Raw genomic sequence first — 21,496 nt, 5'->3', positions numbered from 1 at the left:
AGAGCTCCTGCTATCTCTACACAAACTTCCCTCAAGGTCCTGGGGAATATCCGGTCAGGACCCGGAGATTTATCCACTTTTAAATTTCTTAAAAGCGCCAGTACTTCCACCTCTTTAATTGTCATAGGTTCCATAACTTCCTTACTTGTTTCCCACACCTTACACCATTCGATATCCTTCTCCTTAGTGAATACCGAAGAGAAGAAATCGTTCAAAATCTCTCCCATCTCCCTCGGCTCCACACATAGCTGACCACCCTGATTCTCTAAGGGACCAATTTTATCCCTCACTATCCTCTTGCTTTTAATATAACTGTAGAAGCCTTTCGGATTTACTTCCACCTTATTTGCCAAACCAAACTCGTAACTTCTTTTAGCTTTTCTAATCTCTTTCTTAAGTTTCCTTTTACATTCTTTATATTCCTCGAGCAATTCCTTTACTCCATGCTGCCTATATCTATTGTAGACATCCCTCTTTTTTCGAACCAAGTTTCTAATATCCCTTGAAAACCATGGCGCTTTCAAACCTTTAATCTTTCCTTTCAACCGAACAGGAACATAAAGATTCTGTACCCTCATAATTTCACCCTTAAATGACCTCCATTTCTCTATTACATCCTTCCCATAAAACAACTTGACCCATTCCACTCTCTCTAAATCCCTGCGCATCTCCTCAAAGTTAGCCTTTCTCCAATCAAAAATCTCAACTCTAGGTCCAGTCCTGTCCTTCTCCATAATTATATTGAAGCTAATGCTATTGTGATCACTGGACCCGAAGTGCTCCCCAACACATACATCTGTCAGCTGACCTATCGCATTCCCTAACAGGAGATCCAACACTGCCCCATCTCTAGTCGGTACTTCTATGTATTGTTGCAAAAAGCTATCCTGCACACATTTCACAAACTCTAAACCATCCAGCCCTTTTACAGAATGAGCTTCCCAATCTATGTGTGGAAAATTAAAATCTCCCACAATCACCACCTTGTGTTTACTACAAATATCTGCTATCTCCTTACACATTTGCTCTTCCAACTCACGCTCCCCATTAGGTGGCCTATAATACACTCCTATCAGTGTTACTACACCTTTCCCATTCCTCAATTCCACCCAAATAGCCTCCCTAGAGGAGCTCTGTAATCTATCCTTCCAAAGCACCGCCATAAGATTTTCTCGGACAAGCAATGCAACACCTCCTCCTCTGGCCCCTCCTACTCTATCACACCTGAAGCAACTAAATCCAGGAATATTTAGTTGCCAATCACACCCTTCCTGCAACCATGTTTCACTAATAGCTACAACATCATAATTCCATGTATCAATCCACACTTTAAGCTCATCCACCTTTCTTACAATGCTCCTAGCATTAAAATAGATACATTTAAGATACTCTCCACCTCCTCCTCTCTTTTCATCCCTAGCAATGCATTCAAATTTATTATCCTTTTCTTTCTTCTCCCCTACAACTTCGGGCTGAGCGCATCCCTCCTCCATCACCTGCCTGTCCTCCCTCACACACGGTCTACTTACTTGCTCTACTGGTGAACTAACCTCCTCTCCCATAGTTTCCTCAAATTGATTTCCGCCCCCCCATCTTACTAGTTTAAAGTCTGCCCCGTAGCCCTAGCAAACCTCCCCGCTAGGATATTGGTCCCCCCAGGATTCAAGTGTAACCCGTCCTTCTTGAACAGGTCACGCCTGCCCCAGAAGAGGTCCCAATGATCCAGAAACTTGAATCCCTGCCCCCTGCTCCAATCCCTCAACCACGCATTCATCCTCCACCTAATTCCATTCCTACTCTCACTGTCGCGTGGTACAGGCAGTAATCCCGAGATTACTACCTTTGCGGTCCTTCTTCTTAACTGCCTTCCTAACTCCCTATACTCTCGTTTCAGGACCTCTTCCCCTTTCCTACCTATGTCATTGGTACCTACATGTACCACGACCTCTGGCTCCTCACCCTCCCACTTCAGGATATCTTGGACGCGATCAGAAACGTCCCGGACCCTGGCACCAGGGAGGCAAACTACCATCCGGGACTCCCGATCACCTCCACAGAACCGCCTGTCTGAACCCCTGACTATCGAGTCCCCTATTACTATGGTCCTCTTTCTTCTATCCCTACCCTTCTGAGCTACAGGGCCGTCCTCTGTGCCGGAGGCCCGGCCACTGTCACTTCCTCCAGGTAGGCTGTCCCCCCCAACAGTACTCAAACATGAGTACTTATTGTCAAGGGGTACAGCCACTGGGGTACTCTCTAGTACCTGCCCCTTCCCCTTCCTGATCGTGACCCACCTATCTGCCTCCCGTGGCCCCGGAGTGACCACCTGCCTGTAACTCCTCTCTATCACCTCCTCACTCTCCCTGACCAGGCGAAGGTCATCGAGCTGCAGCTCCAGTTCCCTAATTCGGTCCCTCAGGAGCTGCAGTTCGGCGCACCTGGCGCAGATGTGGACGTCCGGGAGGCTCGGAGACTCCAGGATCTCCCACATCCGACACCGAGAACAACAAGCTGCCCTCACACTCATACCTCCCGAATAACTGAAAATAACAAGAACTAAAAGATAAGCCTACTGTGCCCTCTTCCGCCTAAGCCCTCTGAGCCCAAGCCCTACACTCTGCTCCCGACTCACTCCGCTGCCCGCAAACGAAGCTGCCCGCTGCTTAAGGCTGCGTTCTTTTTATATCTTCCCTCCTTCCCAGGCCTCCTTCACGCGCCTGCGCAGTCCCGCCTCTCAGAACTCCGATCTGAGAAGCAATTTGAAAATGGCCGCCGCCGCACTTCTTCTCAGCCTCGCTGTCCTCTTCCAAAAGAGAACTGCCTCACTCCTTCTCTCCTTTTTATATCTTCCCTCCTTCCCAGGCCTCCTTCACGCGAGACAGGGAGGTTATGAAGGGTACAGGTTCAGGGCATATTTGTGTGGAGTTCTGCATTGGTACGTTCCAGTCAGACACGGACTTTATGGAGGGATACAGGTTCAGGGCATATTTGTAAGGAGTTCTGCATTGGTACTTTCCAGTGAGACAGGGAGGTTATGGAGGGTACAGGTTCAGGGTATATTTGTGTGGAGTTCTGCATTGGTACGTTCCAGTGAGACACGGTGGTTATGGAGGGGTACAGGTTCAGGGCATATTTGTGCGGAGTTCTGCATTGGTACGTTCCAGTGAGACAGGGAGGTTATGGAGGGTACAGGTTCATGGCATATTTGTGTGGAGTTCTGCATTGGTACGTTCCAGTGAGACAGGGAGGTTATGGACGGATACAGGTTCAGGGCAAATTTGTGAGGAGTTCTGCATTGGTACGTTCCAGTGAGACAATGAGGTTATGGGCAGGTACAGGTTGAGGGCATATTTGTGTGGAGTTCTGTATTGGTACGTTCCAGTGCGACAGTGAGGTTATGGAGGGTACAGGTTCAGGGCATATTTGCGTGGAGTTCTGCATTGGTACGTTCCAGTGAGACAGGGAGGTTATGGAGGGTACTGGTTCATGTTATGTTTGTGTGGAGTTCTGCATTGGTACGTTCCAGTGAGACAGGGAGTTTATGGAGGTGTACAGGTTCAGGGCATATTTGTGTGGAGTTCTGCATTGGTACGTTCAACTGAGACAGCGTGGTTATGGAGGGTACAGGTTCAGGGCATATTTGTGTGGAGTTCTGCATTGGTACGTTCCAATGAGACAGGGATGTTATGGAGGGGTAGAGTTTCAGGGTATACTTTTGTGGAGTTCTGCGTTGGTACGTTGCAGTGTGACTGGGAGGTTATGGAGGGGTACAGGATCAGGGCATATTTGTGTGGAGTTCTGCTTTGGTACGTTCAAGTGAGACAGGGAGGTTATGGAGGGTACAGGTTCAGGGCATATTTGTGTGGAGTTCTGCATTGGTACGTTCCAGTGAGACAGGGATGTTATGCAGGGGTACAGGTTCAGGGTATACTTGTGTGGAGTTCTGCATTGGTACGTTCCAGTGAGACAGGGAGGTTATGAAGGGTACAGGTTCAGGGCATATTTGTTTGGAGTTCTGCATTGGTACGTTCCAGTCAGACAGGGAGGTTATGGAGCGGTACAGGTTCAGGGCATATTTGTGTGGAGTTCTGCATTGGTACGTTCCAGTGAGACAGAGATGTTATGCACGGTACAGGTTCAGGTCATATTTGAGTGGAGTTCGGCATTGGTGCGTTCCAGTGAGACAAGGATGTTATGGAGGGGTACAGGTTCAGGGCATATTTGTGTGGAGTTCTGCATTGGTACGTTCCAAAGAGACAGGGAGGTCATTGAGGAGTACAGGATCAGGGCATATTTGTGTGGAGTTCTGCATTGGTACGTTCCAGTGAGGCAGGGAGGTTATGGAGGGGTGCAGGTTCAGGGCAAATTTGTGTGGAGTTCTGCATTGGTACGTTCCAGTGAGACAAGGAGGTTATGGGCGGGTACAGGTTCAGGGCATATTTGTGCGGAGTTCTGCATTGGTACGTTCCAGTGAGACAGGGAGGTCATGGAGGGATACAGCTTCAGGGAATATTTGTGCGGAGTTCTGCATTGGTACGTTCCGGTGAGACAGGGAGGTCATGGAGGAGTACAGGTTCAGGGCATATTTGTGTGGAGTTCTGCTTTTGCACGTTCCAGTGAGACAGGGAGGTTATGGAGGGGTACAGGTTCAGGGCAAATTTGTGTGGAGTTCTGCAGTGGTACATTCCAGTGAGACAGGAAGGTTATGGACGGGTATAGTTTCAGGGCATATTTGTGTGGAATTCTGCAGTGGGACGTTCCAATGAGTCAGGGACGTTATGGACGTGTACAGGTTCAGGGCATATTTGTGTGGAGTTCTGCATTGGTACGTTCCAGTGAGACAGGTAGGTTATGGAGGGGTACAGGTTCAGGGCATATTTGTGTGGAGTTCTGCAATGGTACGTTCCAGTGAGACAGAGAGGTTATGCACGGTACAGGTTCAGGGCATATTTGAGTGGAGTTCGGCGTTGGTGCGTTCCAGTGAGACAAGGATGTTATGGAGGGGTACAGGATCAGGGCATATTTGTGTGGAGTTCTGCTTTGGTACGTTCAAGTGAGACAGGGAGGTTATGGAGGGTACAGGTTCAGGGCATATTTGTGTGGAGTTCTGCATTGGTACGTTCCAGTGAGACAGGGATTTTATGGAGGGGTACAGGTTCAGGGTATACTTGTGTGGAGTTCTGCATTGGTACGTTCCACTGAGACAGGGAGGTTATGAAGGGTACAGGTTCAGGGCATATTTGTGTGGAGTTCTGCATTGGTACGTTCCAGTCAGACAGGGAGGTTATGGAGCGGTACAGGTTCAGGGCATATTTGTGTGGAGTTCTGCATTGGTACGTTCCAGTGAGACAGAGAGGTTATGCACGGTACAGGTTCAGGTCATATTTGAGTGGAGTTCGGCATTGGTGCGTTCCAGTGAGACAAGGATGTTATGGAGGGGTACAGGTTCAGGGCATATTTGTGTGGAGTTCTGCATTGGTACGTTCCGGTGAGACAGGGAGGTCATGGAGGAGTACAGGATCAGGGCATATTTGTGTGGAGTTCTGCATTGGTACGTTCCAGTGAGGCAGGGAGGTTATGGAGGGGTGCAGGTTCAGGGCAAATTTGTGTGGAGTTCTGCATTGGTACGTTCCAGTGAGACAAGGAGGTTATGGGCGGGTACAGGTTCAGGGCATATTTGTGCGGAGTTCTGCATTGGTACGTTCCAGTGAGACAGGGAGGTCATGGAGGAGTACAGGTTCAGGTCATATTTGTGTGGAGTTCTGCATTTGTACGTTCCAGTGAGACAGGGAGGTTATGGAGGGTACAAGTTCAGGGCATATTTGTCTGGAGTTCTGCAGTGGTACGTTCCGGTGAGACAGGGAGGTTATGGACGGTTACAGTGTCAGGGCATATTTGTGTGGAGTTCTGCACTGGTACTTTCCAGTGAGACAGGAAGGTAATGCAGGGTACAGGTTCAGGGCATATTCGAGTGGAGTTCGGCATTGGTGCGTTCCAGTGAGACAGGGAGGTTATGGAGGGATACAGGTTCAGGGCATATTTGTGTGTAGTTCTGCATTTGTACGTTCCAGTGAGACAGCGAGTTTATGGCGGGGTACAGGTTCAGGGCATATTTGTGTGGAGTTCTGCATTGGTACGTTCCAGTGAGACAGGGAGATTATGGAGGGTACAGGTTCAGGGCATAATTGTGTGGAGTTCTGCGTTGGGACGATCCAGTGAGACTGCGAGGTTACGGAGTGGTACAGGTTCAGGGCATATTTGTGTGGAGTTCTGCATTAGTAGGTTCCAGTGAGACAGGGAGTTTATGGAGGTGTACAGGTTCAGGGCATATTTGTGTGTAGTTCTGCATTGGTACGTTCTAGTGTGACATTGAGGTTATGGAGGGTACAGGTTCAGGGCATATTTGTGTGTAGTTCTGCATTGGTACGTTCCAGTGAGACAGCGAGTTTATGGCGGGGTACAGGTTCAGGGCATATTTGTGTGGAGTTCTGCATTGGTACGTTCCAGTGAGACAGTGAGATTATGGAGGGTACAGGTTCAGGGCATAATTGTGTGGAGTTCTGCGTTGGGACGATCCAGTGAGACTGCGAGGTTACGGAGTGGTACAGGTTCAGGGCATATTTGTGTGGAGTTCTGCATTAGTAGGTTCCAGTGAGACAGGGAGTTTATGGAGGTGTACAGGTTCAGGGCATATTTGTGTGGAGTTCTGCATTAGTAGGTTCCAGTGAGACAGGGAGTTTATGGAGGTGTACAGGTTCAGGGCATATTTGTGTGTAGTTCTGCATTGCTACGTTCTAGTGTGACATTGAGGTTACGGAGTGGTACAGGTTCAGGGCATATTTGTGTGGAGTTCTGCATTAGTAGGTTCCAGTGAGACAGGGAGTTTATGGAGGTGTACAGGTTCAGGTCATATTTGTGTGTAGTTCTGCATTGGTACGTTCTAGTGTGACATTGAGGTTATGGAGGGTACAGGTTCAGGGCATATTTGTGTGGAGATCTGCAGTGGGACGTTCCAGTGTGTCAGGGAGGTTAGGGACGGGTACAGGTAAAGGGCATATTTGTGTGGAGTTCTGCATTGGTACGTTCCAGTGAGACAGGGAGGTTATGGAGGGGTACAGGTTCAGGGCATATTTGTGTGGAGTTCTGCAGTGGTACGTTCCAGTGAGACAGGGAGGTTATGGACGGGTACAGTGTCAGGGCATATTTTTGTGGAGTTCTGCATTGGTACTTTCCAGTGAGACAGCGAGGTTATGGAGGATACAGGTTCATGGCATATTTGTGTGGAGTTCTGCATTGGTACGCTCCAGTGAGACAGGGAGGTTATGGAGGGGTACAGGTTCAGTGTATAATTGTGTGGAGTTCTGCGTTGGTACGTTCAGGTGAGACAGGGAGGATATGGAGGGTACTGGTTCAGGGCATATTTGTGTGGAGTTCTGCTGTGGTACATTCCAGTGAGACAGGGAGTTTATGGACGGGTACAGGTTCAGGGCATATTTGTGTGGAGTTCTGCATTGGTACTTTCCAGTGAGACAGGGAGGTTATGGCGGGTACAGGTTCAGGGCATATTTGTGTGGTGTTCAGCAATGGTACGTTCCAGTGAGACAGGGAGGTTATGGACGGGTAAAGGTTCAGGGCATATTTGTTTGGACTTCTGCATTGGTACGTTCCAGTGAGACAGGGAGTTTATGGAGGGGTACAGGTCCAGGGCCTATTTGTGTGGAGTTCTGCATTGGTCCGTTCCAGTGAGACAGAGAGGTTATGCACGGTACAGGTTCAGGGTATATTTGAGTGGAGTTCGGCATTGGTGTGTTCCAGTGAGACAGGGATGTTATGGAGGGGTACAGGTTCAGGGCATATTTGTGTGGAGTTCTGCATTAGTACGTTCCAGTGAGGCAGGGAGGTTATGGAGGGGTGCAGGTTCAGGGCAAATTTGTGTGGAGTTCTGCATTGGTACGTTCCAGTGAGACAAGGAGGTTATGGGCGGGTACAGGTTCAGGGCATATTTGTGCGGAGTTCTGCATTGGTACGTTCCAGTGAGACAGGGAGGTCATGGAGGGATACAGCTTCAGGGAATATTTGTGCGGAGTTCTGCATTGGTAGGTTCCAGTGAGACAGGGAGGTCATGGAGGAGTACAGGTTCAGGGCATATTTGTGTGGAGTTCTGCATTTGTACGTTCCAGTGAGACAGGGAGGTCATGGAGGGATACAGCTTCAGGGTATATTTGTGTGGAGTTCTGCATTGGTACGTTCCAGTGAGACAGGGAGGTTATGGAGGGTACATGTTCAGTGCATATTTGTGCGGAGTTCTGCATTGGTACGTTCCAGTGAGACAGGGAGGTCATGGAGGAGTACAGGTTCAGGTCATATTTGTGTGGAGTTCTGCATTTGTACGTTCCAGTGAGACAGGGAGGTTATGGAGGGTACAAGTTCAGGGCATATTTGTCTGGAGTTCTGCAGTGGTACGTTCCGGTGAGACAGGGAGGTTATGGACGGTTACAGTGTCAGGGCATATTTGTGTGGAGTTCTGCATTGGTACTTTCCAGTGAGACAGGAAGGTAATGCAGGGTACAGGTTCAGGGCATATTCGATTGGAGTTCGGCATTGGTGCGTTCCAGTGAGACAGGGAGGTTATGGAGGGATACAGGTTCAGGGCATATTTGTGTGTAGTTCTGCATTGGTACGTTCCAGTGAGACAGCGAGTTTATGGCGGGGTACAGGTTCAGGGCATATTTGTGTGGAGTTCTGCATTGGTACGTTCCAGTGAGACACGGAGATTATGGAGGGTACAGGTTCAGGGCATAATTGTGTGGAGTTCTGCGTTGGGACGATCCAGTGAGACTGCGAGGTTACGGAGTGGTACAGGTTCAGGGCATATTTGTGTGGAGTTCTGCAGTGGGACGTTCCAGTGAGACAGGGAGGTTATGGACTGGTAAAGGTTCAGGGCATATTTGTGTGGAGTTCTGCATTAGTAGGTTCCAGTGAGACAGGGAGTTTATGGAGGTGTACAGGTTCAGGGCATATTTGTGTGTAGTTCTGCATTGGTACGTTCTAGTGTGACATTGAGGTTATGGAGGGTACAGGGTCAGGGCATATTTGTGTGGAGATCTGCAGTGGGACGTTCCAGTGTGTCAGGGAGGTTAGGGACGGGTACAGGTAAAGGGCATATTTGTGTGGAGTTCTGCATTGGTACGTTCCAGTGAGACAGGGAGGTTATGGAGGGGTACAGGTTCAGGGCATATTTGTGTGGAGTTCTGCAGTGGTACGTTCCAGTGAGACAGGGAGGTTATGGACGGGTACAGTGTCAGGGCATATTTTTGTGGAGTTCTGCATTGGTACTTTCCAGTGAGACAGCGAGGTTATGGAGGATACAGGTTCATGGCATATTTGTGTGGAGTTCTGCATTGGTACGTTCCAGTGAGACAGTGAGGTTATGGAGGGGTACAGGTTCAGTGTATAATTGTGTGGAGTTCTGCGTTGGTACGTTCAGGTGAGACAGGGAGGATATGGAGGGTACTGGTTCAGGGCATATTTGTGTGGAGTTCTGCAGTGGTACATTCCAGTGAGACAGGGAGTTTATGGACGGGTACAGGTTCAGGGCATATTTGTGTGGAGTTCTGCATTGGTACTTTCCAGTGAGACAGGGAGGTTATGGCGGGTACAGGTTCAGGGCATATTTGTGTGGTGTTCTGCAATGGTACGTTCCAGTGAGACAGGGAGGTTATGGACGGGTAAAGGTTCAGGGCATATTTGTTTGGACTTCTGCATTGGTACGTTCCAGTGAGACAGGGAGTTTATGGAGGGGTACAAGTTCAGGGCATATTTGTGTGGAGTTCTGCATTGGTACGTTCCAGTGAGACAGGGAGGTTATGGAGGGGTACAGGTTCAGGGCATATTTGTGTGGAGTTCTGCACTGGTACTTTCCAGTGAGACAGGAAGGTAATGCAGGGTACAGGTTCAGGGCATATTCGAGTGGAGTTCGGCATTGGTGCGTTCCAGTGAGACAGGGAGGTTATGGAGGGATACAGGTTCAGGGCATATTTGTGTGTAGTTCTGCATTGGTACGTTCCAGTGAGACAGCGAGTTTATGGCGGGGTACAGGTTCAGGGCATATTTGTGTGGAGTTCTGCATTGGTACGTTCCAGTGAGACAGGGAGATTATGGAGGGTACAGGTTCAGGGCATAATTGTGTGGAGTTCTGCGTTGGGACGATCCAGTGAGACTGCGAGGTTACGGAGTGGTACAGGTTCAGGGCATATTTGTGTGGAGTTCTGCATTAGTAGGTTCCAGTGAGACAGGGAGTTTATGGAGGTGTACAGGTTCAGTGCATATTTGTGTGTAGTTCTGCATTGGTACGTTCTAGTGTGACATTGAGGTTATGGAGGGTACAGGTTCAGGGCATATTTGTGTGTAGTTCTGCATTGGTACGTTCCAGTGAGACAGCGAGTTTATGGCGGGGTACAGGTTCAGGGCATATTTGTGTGGAGTTCTGCATTGGTACGTTCCAGTGAGACAGTGAGATTATGGAGGGTACAGGTTCAGGGCATAATTGTGTGGAGTTCTGCGTTGGGACGATCCAGTGAGACTGCGAGGTTACGGAGTGGTACAGGTTCAGGGCATATTTGTGTGGAGTTCTGCATTAGTAGGTTCCAGTGAGACAGGGAGTTTATGGAGGTGTACAGGTTCAGGGCATATTTGTGTGAAGTTCTGCATTAGTAGGTTCCAGTGAGACAGGGAGTTTATGGAGGTGTACAGGTTCAGGGCATATTTGTGTGTAGTTCTGCATTGCTACGTTCTAGTGTGACATTGAGGTTACGGAGTGGTACAGGTTCAGGGCATATTTGTGTGGAGTTCTGCATTAGTAGGTTCCAGTGAGACAGGGAGTTTATGGAGGTGTACAGGTTCAGGGCATATTTGTGTGTAGTTCTGCATTGGTACGTTCTAGTGTGACATTGAGGTTATGGAGGGTACAGGTTCAGGGCATATTTGTGTGGAGATCTGCAGTGGGACGTTCCAGTGTGTCAGGGAGGTTAGGGACGGGTACAGGTAAAGGGCATATTTGTGTGGAGTTCTGCATTGGTACGTTCCAGTGAGACAGGGAGGTTATGGAGGGGTACAGTGTCAGGGCATATTTTTGTGGAGTTCTGCATTGGTACTTTCCAGTGAGACAGCGAGGTTATGGAGGATACAGGTTCATGGCATATTTGTGTGGAGTTCTGCATTGGTACGCTCCAGTGAGACAGGGAGGTTATGGAGGGGTACAGGTTCAGTGTATAATTGTGTGGAGTTCTGCGTTGGTACGTTCAGGTGAGACAGGGAGGATATGGAGGGTACTGGTTCAGGGCATATTTGTGTGGAGTTCTGCTGTGGTACATTCCAGTGAGACAGGGAGTTTATGGACGGGTACAGGTTCAGGGCATATTTGTGTGGAGTTCTGCATTGGGACTTTCCAGTGAGACAGGGAGGTTATGGCGGGTACAGGTTCAGGGCATATTTGTGTGGTGTTCAGCAATGGTACGTTCCAGTGAGACAGGGAGGTTATGGACGGGTAAAAGTTCAGGGCATATTTGTTTGGACTTCTGCATTGGTACGTTCCAGTGAGACAGGGAGTTTATGGAGGGGTACAGGTCCAGGGCATATTTGTGTGGAGTTCTGCATTGGTCCGTTCCAGTGAGACAGAGAGGTTATGCACGGTACAGGTTCAGGGTATATTTGAGTGGAGTTCGGCATTGGTGTGTTCCAGTGAGACAGGGATGTTATGGAGGGGTACAGGTTCAGGGCATATTTGTGTGGAGTTCTGCATTAGTACGTTCCAGTGAGGCAGGGAGGTTATGGAGGGGTGCAGGTTCAGGGCAAATTTGTGTGGAGTTCTGCATTGGTACGTTCCAGTGAGACAAGGAGGTTATGGGCGGGTACAGGTTCAGGGCATATTTGTGCGGAGTTCTGCATTGGTACGTTCCAGTGAGACAGGGAGGTCATGGAGGGATACAGCTTCAGGGAATATTTGTGCGGAGTTCTGCATTGGTAGGTTCCAGTGAGACAGGGAGGTCATGGTGGAGTACAGGTTCAGGGCATATTTGTGTGGAGTTCTGCATTTGTACGTTCCAGTGAGACAGGGAGGTCATGGAGGGATACAGCTTCAGGGTATATTTGTGCTGAGTTCTGCATTGGTACGTTCCAGTGAGACAGGGAGGTCATGGAGGAGTACAGGTTCAGGTCATATTTGTGTGGAGTTCTGCATTTGTACGTTCCAGTGAGACAGGGAGGTTATGGAGGGTACAAGTTCAGGGCATATTTGTCTGGAGTTCTGCAGTGGTACGTTCCGGTGAGACAGGGAGGTTATGGACGGTTACAGTGTCAGGGCATATTTGTGTGGAGTTCTGCATTGGTACTTTCCAGTGAGACAGGAAGGTAATGCAGGGTACAGGTTCAGGGCATATTCGAGTGGAGTTCGGCATTGGTGCGTTCCAGTGAGACAGGGAGGTTATGGAGGGATACAGGTTCAGGGCATATTTGTGTGTAGTTCTGCATTGGTACGTTCCAGTGAGACAGCGAGTTTATGGCGGGGTACAGGTTCAGGGCATATTTGTGTGGAGTTCTGCATTGGTACGTTCCAGTGAGACAGGGAGATTATGGAGGGTACAGGTTCAGGGCATAATTGTGTGGAGTTCTGCGTTGGGACGATCCAGTGAGACTGCGAGGTTACGGAGTGGTACAGGTTCAGGGCATATTTGTGTGGAGTTCTGCAGTGGGACGTTCCAGTGAGACAGGGAGGTTATGGACTGGTAAAGGTTCAGGGCATATTTGTGTGGAGTTCTGCATTAGTAGGTTCCAGTGAGACAGGGAGTTTATGGAGGTGTACAGGTTCAGGGCATATTTGTGTGTAGTTCTGCATTGGTACGTTCTAGTGTGACATTGAGGTTATGGAGGGTACAGGTTCAGGGCATATTTGTGTGGAGATCTGCAGTGGGACGTTCCAGTGTGTCAGGGAGGTTAGGGACGGGTACAGGTAAAGGGCATATTTGTGTGGAGTTCTGCATTGGTACGTTCCAGTGAGACAGGGAGGTTATGGAGGGGTACAGGTTCAGGGCATATTTGTGTGGAGTTCTGCAGTGGTACGTTCCAGTGAGACAGGGAGGTTATGGACGGGTACAGTGTCAGGGCATATTTTTGTGGAGTTCTGCATTGGTACTTTCCAGTGAGACAGCGAGGTTATGGAGGATACAGGTTCATGGCATATTTGTGTGGAGTTCTGCATTGGTACGTTCCAGTGAGACAGTGAGGTTATGGAGGGGTACAGGTTCAGTGTATAATTGTGTGGAGTTCTGCGTTGGTACGTTCAGGTGAGACAGGGAGGATATGGAGGGTACTGGTTCAGGGCATATTTGTGTGGAGTTCTGCAGTGGTACATTCCAGTGAGACAGGGAGTTTATGGACGGGTACAGGTTCAGGGCATATTTGTGTGGAGTTCTGCATTGGTACTTTCCAGTGAGACAGGGAGGTTATGGCGGGTACAGGTTCAGGGCATATTTGTGTGGTGTTCTGCAATGGTACGTTCCAGTGAGACAGGGAGGTTATGGACGGGTAAAGGTTCAGGGCATATTTGTTTGGACTTCTGCATTGGTACGATCCAGTGAGACAGGGAGGTTATGGAGGGGTACAAGTTCAGGGCATATTTGTGTGGAGTTCTGCATTGGTACGTTCCAGTGAGACAGGGAGGTTATGGAGGGGTACAGGTCCAGGGCATATTTGTGTGGAGTTCTGCATTTGTACGTTCCAGTGAGACAGGGAGGTTATGGAGGGGTACAGGTTCAGGGCAAATTTCTGTGCAGTTCTGCATTGGTACGTTCCAGTGAGACAAGGAGGTTATGGGCGGGTACAAGTTCAGGGCATATTTGTGTGGAGTTCTGCATTGGTACGTTCCAGTGGGACAGGCAGGTCATGGAGGTGTACAGGTTCAGGGCTTATTTGTTTGGCCTTCTTCATTGGTACGTTCCAGTGAGACAGGGAGGTTATGGAGGGGTTCAGGTTCAGTGTATAATTGTGTGGAGTTCTGCGTTGGTACGTTCAGGTGAGACAGGGAGGATATGGAGGGTACTGGTTCAGGGCATATTTGTGTGGAGTTCTGCAGTGGTACATTCCAGTGAGACAGGGAGTTTATGGACGGGTACAGGTTCAGGGCATATTTGTGTGGAGTTCTGCATTGGTACTTTCCTGTGAGACAGCGAGTTTATGGCGGGGTACAGGTTCAGGGCATATTTGTGTGGAGTTCTGCATTGGTACGTTCCAGTGAGACAGGGAGATTATGGAGGGTACAGGTTCAGGGCATAATTGTGTGGAGTTCTGCGTTGGGACGATCCAGTGAGACTGCGAGGTTACGGAGTGGTACAGGTTCAGGGCATATTTGTGTGGAGTTCTGCATTAGTAGGTTCCAGTGAGACAGGGAGTTTATGGAGGTGTACAGGTTCAGGGCATATTTGTGTGTAGTTCTGCATTGGTACGTTCTAGTGTGACATTGAGGTTATGGAGGGTACAGGTTCAGGGCATATTTGTGTGTAGTTCTGCATTGGTACGTTCCAGTGAGACAGCGAGTTTATGGCGGGGTACAGGTTCAGGGCATATTTGTGTGGAGTTCTGCATTGGTACGTTCCAGTGAGACAGTGAGATTATGGAGGGTACAGGTTCAGGGCATAATTGTGTGGAGTTCTGCGTTGGGACGATCCAGTGAGACTGCGAGGTTACGGAGTGGTACAGGTTCAGGGCATATTTGTGTGGAGTTCTGCATTAGTAGGTTCCAGTGAGACAGGGAGTTTATGGAGGTGTACAGGTTCAGGGCATATTTGTGTGGAGTTCTGCATTAGTAGGTTCCAGTGAGACAGGGAGTTTATGGAGGTGTACAGGTTCAGGGCATATTTGTGTGTAGTTCTGCATTGCTACGTTCTAGTGTGACATTGAGGTTACGGAGTGGTACAGGTTCAGGGCATATTTGTGTGGAGTTCTGCATTAGTAGGTTCCAGTGAGACAGGGAGTTTATGGAGGTGTACAGGTTCAGGGCATATTTGTGTGTAGTTCTGCATTGGTACGTTCTAGTGTGACATTGAGGTTATGGAGGGTACAGGTTCAGGGCATATTTGTGTGGAGATCTGCAGTGGGACGTTCCAGTGTGTCAGGGAGGTTAGGGACGGGTACAGGTAAAGGGCATATTTGTGTGGAGTTCTGCATTGGTACGTTCCAGTGAGACAGGGAGGTTATGGAGGGGTACAGGTTCAGGGCATATTTGTGTGGAGTTCTGCAGTGGTACGTTCCAGTGAGACAGGGAGGTTATGGACGGGTACAGTGTCAGGGCATATTTTTGTGGAGTTCTGCATTGGTACTTTCCAGTGAGACAGCGAGGTTATGGAGGATACAGGTTCATGGCATATTTGTGTGGAGTTCTGCATTGGTACGCTCCAGTGAGACAGGGAGGTTATGGAGGGGTACAGGTTCAGTGTATAATTGTGTGGAGTTCTGCGTTGGTACGTTCAGGTGAGACAGGGAGGATATGGAGGGTACTGGTTCAGGGCATATTTGTGTGGAGTTCTGCTGTGGTACATTCCAGTGAGACAGGGAGTTTATGGACGGGTACAGGTTCAGGGCATATTTGTGTGGAGTTCTGCATTGGTACTTTCCAGTGAGACAGGGAGGTTATGGCGGGTACAGGTTCAGGGCATATTTGTGTGGTGTTCAGCAATGGTACGTTCCAGTGAGACAGGGAGGTTATGGACGGGTAAAGGTTCAGGGCATATTTGTTTGGACTTCTGCATTGGTACGTTCCAGTGAGACAGGGAGTTTATGGAGGGGTACAGGTCCAGGGCCTATTTGTGTGGAGTTCTGCATTGGTCCGTTCCAGTGAGACAGAGAGGTTATGCACGGTACAGGTTCAGGGTATATTTGAGTGGAGTTCGGCATTGGTGTGTTCCAGTGAGACAGGGATGATATGGAGGGGTACAGGTTCAGGGCATATTTGTGTGGAGTTCTGCATTAGTACGTTCCAGTGAGGCAGGGAGGTTATGGAGGGGTGCAGGTTCAGGGCAAATTTGTGTGGAGTTCTGCATTGGTACGTTCCAGTGAGACAAGGAGGTTATGGGCGGGTACAGGTTCAGGGCATATTTGTGCGGAGTTCTGCATTGGTACGTTCCAGTGAGACAGGGAGGTCATGGAGGGATACAGCTTCAGGGAATATTTGTGCGGAGTTCTGCATTGGTAGGTTCCAGTGAGACAGGGAGGTCATGGAGGAGTACAGGTTCAGGGCATATTTGTGTGGAGTTCTGCATTTGTACGTTCCAGTGAGACAGGGAGGTCATGGAGGGATACAGCTTCAGGGTATATTTGTGTGGAGTTCTGCATTGGTACGTTCCAGTGAGACAGGGAGGTTATGGAGGGTACATGTTCAGTGCATATTTGTGCGGAGTTCTGCATTGGTACGTTCCAGTGAGACAGGGAGGTCATGGAGGAGTACAGGTTCAGGTCATATTTGTGTGGAGTTCTGCATTTGTACGTTCCAGTGAGACAGGGAGGTTATGGAGGGTACAAGTTCAGGGCATATTTGTCTGGAGTTCTGCAGTGGTACGTTCCGGTGAGACAGGGAGGTTATGGACGGTTACAGTGTCAGGGCATATTTGTGTGGAGTTCTGCATTGGTACTTTCCAGTGAGACAGGAAGGTAATGCAGGGTACAGGTTCAGGGCATATTCGATTGGAGTTCGGCATTGGTGCGTTCCAGTGAGACAGGGAGGTTATGGAGGGATACAGGTTCAGGGCATATTTGTGTGTAGTTCTGCATTGGTACGTTCCAGTGAGACAGCGAGTTTATGGCGGGGTACAGGTTCAGGGCATATTTGTGTGGAGTTCTGCATTGGTACGTTCCAGTGAGACAGGGAGATTATGGAGGGTACAGGTTCAGGGCATAATTGTGTGGAGTTCTGCGTTGGGACGATCCAGTGAGACTGCGAGGTTACGGAGTGGTACAGGTTCAGGGCATATTTGTGTGGAGTTCTGCAGTGGGACGTTCCAGTGAGACAGGGAGGTTATGGACTGGTAAAGGTTCAGGGCATATTTGTGTGGAGTTCTGCATTAGTAGGTTCCAGTGAGACAGGGAGTTTATGGAGGTGTACAGGTTCAGGGCATATTTGTGTGTAGTTCTGCATTGGTACGTTCTAGTGTGACATTGAGGTTATGGAGGGTACAGGGTCAGGGCATATTTGTGTGGAGATCTGCAGTGGGACGTTCCAGTGTGTCAGGGAGGTTAGGGACGGGTACAGGTAAAGGGCATATTTGTGTGGAGTTCTGCATTGGTACGTTCCAGTGAGACAGGGAGGTTATGGAGGGGTACAGGTTCAGGGCATATTTGTGTGGAGTTCTGCAGTGGTACGTTCCAGTGAGACAGGGAGGTTATGGACGGGTACAGTGTCAGGGCATATTTTTGTGGAGTTCTGCATTGGTACTTTCCAGTGAGACAGCGAGGTTATGGAGGATACAGGTTCATGGCATATTTGTGTGGAGTTCTGCATTGGTACGTTCCAGTGAGACAGTGAGGTTATGGAGGGGTACAGGTTCAGTGTATAATTGTGTGGAGTTCTGCGTTGGTACGTTCAGGTGAGACAGGGAGGATATGGAGGGTACTGGTTCAGGGCATATTTGTGTGGAGTTCTGCAGTGGTACATTCCAGTGAGACAGGGAGTTTATGGACGGGTACAGGTTCAGGGCATATTTGTGTGGAGTTCTGCATTGGTACTTTCCAGTGAGACAGGGAGGTTATGGCGGGTACAGGTTCAGGGCATATTTGTGTGGTGTTCTGCAATGGTACGTTCCAGTGAGACAGGGAGGTTATGGACGGGTAAAGGTTCAGGGCATATTTGTTTGGACTTCTGCATTGGTACGTTCCAGTGAGACAGGGAGTTTATGGAGGGGTACAAGTTCAGGGCATATTTGTGTGGAGTTCTGCATTGGTACGTTCCAGTGAGACAGGGAGGTTATGGAGGGGTACAGGTTCAGGGCATATTTGTGTGGAGTTCTGCACTGGTACTTTCCAGTGAGACAGGAAGGTAATGCAGGGTACAGGTTCAGGGCATATTCGAGTGGAGTTCGGCATTGGTGCGTTCCAGTGAGACAGGGAGGTTATGGAGGGATACAGGTTCAGGGCATATTTGTGTGTAGTTCTGCATTGGTACGTTCCAGTGAGACAGCGAGTTTATGGCGGGGTACAGGTTCAGGGCATATTTGTGTGGAGTTCTGCATTGGTACGTTCCAGTGAGACAGGGAGATTATGGAGGGTACAGGTTCAGGGCATAATTGTGTGGAGTTCTGCGTTGGGACGATCCAGTGAGACTGCGAGGTTACGGAGTGGTACAGGTTCAGGGCATATTTGTGTGGAGTTCTGCATTAGTAGGTTCCAGTGAGACAGGGAGTTTATGGAGGTGTACAGGTTCAGTGCATATTTGTGTGTAGTTCTGCATTGGTACGTTCTAGTGTGACATTGAGGTTATGGAGGGTACAGGTTCAGGGCATATTTGTGTGTAGTTCTGCATTGGTACGTTCCAGTGAGACAGCGAGTTTATGGCGGGGTACAGGTTCAGGGCATATTTGTGTGGAGTTCTGCATTGGTACGTTCCAGTGAGACAGTGAGATTATGGAGGGTACAGGTTCAGGGCATAATTGTGTGGAGTTCTGCGTTGGGACGATCCAGTGAGACTGCGAGGTTACGGAGTGGTACAGGTTCAGGGCATATTTGTGTGGAGTTCTGCATTAGTAGGTTCCAGTGAGACAGGGAGTTTATGGAGGTGTACAGGTTCAGGGCATATTTGTGTGAAGTTCTGCATTAGTAGGTTCCAGTGAGACAGGGAGTTTATGGAGGTGTACAGGTTCAGGGCATATTTGTGTGTAGTTCTGCATTGCTACGTTCTAGTGTGACATTGAGGTTACGGAGTGGTACAGGTTCAGGGCATATTTGTGTGGAGTTCTGCATTAGTAGGTTCCAGTGAGACAGGGAGTTTATGGAGGTGTACAGGTTCAGGGCATATTTGTGTGTAGTTCTGCATTGGTACGTTCTAGTGTGACATTGAGGTTATGGAGGGTACAGGTTCAGGGCATATTTGTGTGGAGATCTGCAGTGGGACGTTCCAGTGTGTCAGGGAGGTTAGGGACGGGTACAGGTAAAGGGCATATTTGTGTGGAGTTCTGCATTGGTACGTTCCAGTGAGACAGGGAGGTTATGGAGGGGTACAGTGTCAGGGCATATTTTTGTGGAGTTCTGCATTGGTACTTTCCAGTGAGACAGCGAGGTTATGGAGGATACAGGTTCATGGCATATTTGTGTGGAGTTCTGCATTGGTACGCTCCAGTGAGACAGGGAGGTTATGGAGGGGTACAGGTTCAGTGTATAATTGTGTGGAGTTCTGCGTTGGTACGTTCAGGTGAGACAGGGAGGATATGGAGGGTACTGGTTCAGGGCATATTTGTGTGGAGTTCTGCTGTGGTACATTCCAGTGAGACAGGGAGTTTATGGACGGGTACAGGTTCAGGGCATATTTGTGTGGAGTTCTGCATTGGGACTTTCCAGTGAGACAGGGAGGTTATGGCGGGTACAGGTTCAGGGCATATTTGTGTGGTGTTCAGCAATGGTACGTTCCAGTGAGACAGGGAGGTTATGGACGGGTAAAAGTTCAGGGCATATTTGTTTGGACTTCTGCATTGGTACGTTCCAGTGAGACAGGGAGTTTATGGAGGGGTACAGGTCCAGGGCATATTTGTGTGGAGTTCTGCATTGGTCCGTTCCAGTGAGACAGAGAGGTTATGCACGGTACAGGTTCAGGGTATATTTGAGTGGAGTTCGGCATTGGTGTGTTCCAGTGAGACAGGGATGTTATGGAGGGGTACAGGTTCAGGGCATATTTGTGTGGAGTTCTGCATTAGTACGTTCCAGTGAGGCAGGGAGGTTATGGAGGGGTGCAGGTTCAGGGCAAATTTGTGTGGAGTTCTGCATTGGTACGTTCCAGTGAGACAAGGAGGTTATGGGCGGGTACAGGTTCAGGGCATATTTGTGCGGAGTTCTGCATTGGTACGTTCCAGTGAGACAGGGAGGTCATGGAGGGATACAGCTTCAGGGAATATTTGTGCGGAGTTCTGCATTGGTAGGTTCCAGTGAGACAGGGAGGTCATGGTGGAGTACAGGTTCAGGGCATATTTGTGTGGAGTTCTGCATTTGTACGTTCCAGTGAGACAGGGAGGTCATGGAGGGATACAGCTTCAGGGTATATTTGTGCTGAGTTCTGCATTGGTACGTTCCAGTGAGACAGGGAGGTCATGGAGGAGTACAGGTTCAGGTCATATTTGTGTGGAGTTCTGCATTTGTACGTTCCAGTGAGACAGGGAGGTTATGGAGGGTACAAGTTCAGGGCATATTTGTCTGGAGTTCTGCAGTGGTACGTTCCGGTGAGACAGGGAGGTTATGGACGGTTACAGTGTCAGGGCATATTTGTGTGGAGTTCTGCATTGGTACTTTCCAGTGAGACAGGAAGGTAATGCAGGGTACAGGTTCAGGGCATATTCGAGTGGAGTTCGGCATTGGTGCGTTCCAGTGAGACAGGGAGGTTATGGAGGGATACAGGTTCAGGGCATATTTGTGTGTAGTTCTGCATTGGTACGTTCCAGTGAGACAGCGAGTTTATGGCGGGGTACAGGTTCAGGGCATATTTGTGTGGAGTTCTGCATTGGTACGTTCCAGTGAGACAGGGAGATTATGGAGGGTACAGGTTCAGGGCATAATTGTGTGGAGTTCTGCGTTGGGACGATCCAGTGAGACTGCGAGGTTACGGAGTGGTACAGGTTCAGGGCATATTTGTGTGGAGTTCTGCAGTGGGACGTTCCAGTGAGACAGGGAGGTTATGGACTGGTAAAGGTTCAGGGCATATTTGTGTGGAGTTCTGCATTAGTAGGTTCCAGTGAGACAGGGAGTTTATGGAGGTGTACAGGTTCAGGGCATATTTGTGTGTAGTTCTGCATTGGTACGTTCTAGTGTGACATTGAGGTTATGGAGGGTACAGGTTCAGGGCATATTTGTGTGGAGATCTGCAGTGGGACGTTCCAGTGTGTCAGGGAGGTTAGGGACGGGTACAGGTAAAGGGCATATTTGTGTGGAGTTCTGCATTGGTACGTTCCAGTGAGACAGGGAGGTTATGGAGGGGTACAGGTTCAGGGCATATTTGTGTGGAGTTCTGCAGTGGTACGTTCCAGTGAGACAGGGAGGTTATGGACGGGTACAGTGTCAGGGCATATTTTTGTGGAGTTCTGCATTGGTACTTTCCAGTGAGACAGCGAGGTTATGGAGGATACAGGTTCATGGCATATTTGTGTGGAGTTCTGCATTGGTACGTTCCAGTGAGACAGTGAGGTTATGGAGGGGTACAGGTTCAGTGTATAATTGTGTGGAGTTCTGCGTTGGTACGTTCAGGTGAGACAGGGAG

Source organism: Hemitrygon akajei, unplaced genomic scaffold (genome assembly GCF_048418815.1).
Source record: "Hemitrygon akajei unplaced genomic scaffold, sHemAka1.3 Scf000143, whole genome shotgun sequence".
NCBI lineage: Eukaryota > Metazoa > Chordata > Chondrichthyes > Myliobatiformes > Dasyatidae > Hemitrygon > Hemitrygon akajei.
Note: the sequence above shows the minus strand (reverse complement) of the source record.